The sequence below is a fragment of the Limulus polyphemus genome, unplaced genomic scaffold, assembly GCF_000517525.1.
Source record: "Limulus polyphemus unplaced genomic scaffold, Limulus_polyphemus-2.1.2 Scaffold6195, whole genome shotgun sequence".
NCBI lineage: Eukaryota > Metazoa > Arthropoda > Merostomata > Xiphosura > Limulidae > Limulus > Limulus polyphemus.
This window is the reverse complement of record NW_013671805.1, coordinates 8854-11403: the sequence shown is the minus strand read 5'-3', so window position 1 is coordinate 11403 and position 2550 is coordinate 8854. Positions and strand designations below refer to the sequence as shown.

At 34.9% G+C, this 2550-nt stretch overlaps 1 protein-coding gene across 1 annotated transcript in view; it reads left to right on the top strand.

Moving 5' to 3' along the window:
- The first annotated feature begins 626 nt into the window (after positions 1-626).
- Positions 627-2550, top strand: part of LOC106473459 (fatty-acid amide hydrolase 2-A-like) — a 9810-nt gene continuing 7886 nt past the window's right edge. The window contains exon 1 of the mRNA XM_022401893.1: positions 627-740. The gene's annotated coding sequence lies outside the window, so the exon portion shown is untranslated. The remainder of the gene's footprint in view (positions 741-2550) is intronic.

The following is a 2550-nucleotide window of genomic DNA, read 5'->3' as shown; positions in this document are numbered from 1 at the left end:
TTTATTTTTGTTAAAAATAATAAATATATTTTTCCATATTTATTGGAGTAGTTTAAATCGAAGAACAAAAACTCATTATTACAGTTTTCTAATAACAATTTTGTGGCTGTTGTCAGTATGATAAAAATTAAGTTAAAAGCCATAAACCATTATAAAATTGTGTAGTTGTATACACATTTATCATGAGCTTATGGAAGACAACCTGTTTTTTAGAAGTAGAGTAATGGTATGAAAAAAACGCACAAAAAAAAACGTTTATATGGATTATTTTTCAATACAATGGTATAAAGGTAGTTAGTCCTAAGGACCTCTGTAATGCACAAACCTACGACTTTCTGGCGCTTCATTACCAACAGTTTTAAACTATATTAATGAAATAAAAGTATGGTCTCCGCGATCATGTTAACTGCGTTTAGGTCTAGACCCAACCGTATAACGTTGTAGCCTTACAAACTAGATAAGTTTAAGCACAATGCACAATTAGGGGAAAAAATCTTATATTTTTAAGCTTAAGAGGGTAAAAAAAAAGATATAGGCTCTTGATGGACTCGAGTGTTATCTAATCTTCGCATTTGAGTGTTTTAAATCCAAAGTTTTATCTTGGAGAGGACTTTGTGCTAGAGGGAGGCGATGCTTGTTATTATAGGCTGATTCTCGGTGTAAAAGTCTTTCAGGTTTTTGTGTAGCTCATAACCACATAGGGTAACGTCTGGCGAACAATCGACGATTGTGTTTTAACGGTGAGAAAAATATATAATTGTGGCTCTATAGTTAAATATTTGACTGTATACATACTTGGGTTACATATTTTTGATAAAAGGTATGCATATTTAACAATTTTACGTAACAAAAGTCAGAATTTTATTTCTTGTATAGCACTGAATCGTTCAAAACCTTATCTAACCTTGACCATAGGATTTCCGTTTTCTCTTAACATTTAGTAAGTAAATAAATATTTACAATATTAATTTTACTGGTATTATTCTTTAAAATATATATAAAGCAAAATGGAATAGCTTACTACCAGGAGCGTCGAAAGCCACCACGGTCCCCAGGACAAACATCCTCGCCAGGCCCCTTTCTCTCTCTTGTTTTAAAACATTTTTATGAATTTATTAAAAAGATCCTTAATTAGGAGAGCAACGAGCTCATACACAAGGAAAATCATAGCAGGAGCATTTTTTACCTCACAATATAAGCGCAAAAACGTTAATAAAGTAGTAATAAATATCTATGAAATCTATAAAGTAACAAATATATATATACATATTAATTATTACTCAAATTATTATTTCAGTCATTCTTAATGTTTCAAGCGTCTATATGCAAAGAAAAGCAAAAACTATGCTTTTTATGGTTAAAAGAAGATGTAGCCTAAAGGTGCGGTCTTTACGGCATAGCCAGGTTTCATTCGCCCGGGCCCCTGGGTAGTACCTTTTGCTCCCCTCCCCTTCTGTCGTCGGGCCTGTTTACTACACAGGCATTCGTTTTCTCTATTCGTGTGTAAACTTATGGATAACCTAAATTAGTGACTTTAGATTGGTCAATGGTGAGCTTACAGTCTTATAACGCTAAATTCCGGGGTTCGATTCCACCCGGTTGACGTGGCAAAGTTGGCCTATTGTGTGACTTTGCACTAGAAATATAGAACTCTCCATCAAATGGTACACGCAAATGGTGCTGCATGCACGAAAACTGCTATATGGTAATATATCAGAAATCTAGGCCTTATGCGAAACTGTACGTGAAACTTACGCCCAACGTCACTAACACAGAGCAGAGAGATAAATAGCCAATCATCATTAATTAGATTAAAGGTATCCAATCAGCGGAGGGGTACTTTGTAGTTTAAATGTCTCATTTTAGAAGAACTATGTCTCTAAAAGCGGTTTCATAAGCCTTTATAAGGTGAACTATTTAACTTAAAAGACTTAGTTTAAACAACTTTTTCGTTATGTTACATTTAGAAAAGTCCTCTTTCTCTATTAACATTAGCGTAGAACGATCTGTTATTTCATACTCTCACGTCCCCAGCGTTTCGGCGATAAGCTTGAGGGATTATAAAGCACTATTCCTCTGGTAGACAAACAGAAATAGCTCGTTGCACAAAGCTTTTGGATTCGCGTCTAATAACAACGTAGCTGATCTGATAACACTTGCTTCGAAGTTCAACCATTTCAAGTTCAAGATAGTCCTACTCGCTAGTCATTACATAAGCAATTGCAAGATATTCGATGACGAGGAACCCACTTTGAGACTAATAATGGTTTGAGACGGCTTGAATGGGTAATGAAAAAACTTTAAGTTTAACATAACAGCAAATGTACAACGTTTCGACAAGGTTTTGTCATCATCAGGTACAAGCAATTTACACTGACACGGATATATACAGTATTGAACAAAAGTCGCATGACCGGAACTGTTGCAAAACTTGGAAGAGATATTAGGCACCCCCGGGGTGTTGGTTTAGAGTAGGGTTGTTTTCAAATTCTCCAGCCATTATTAGGGTTGTTTTGTTCAATTAAGATGGATTCCTTGATTTTTCGTTTG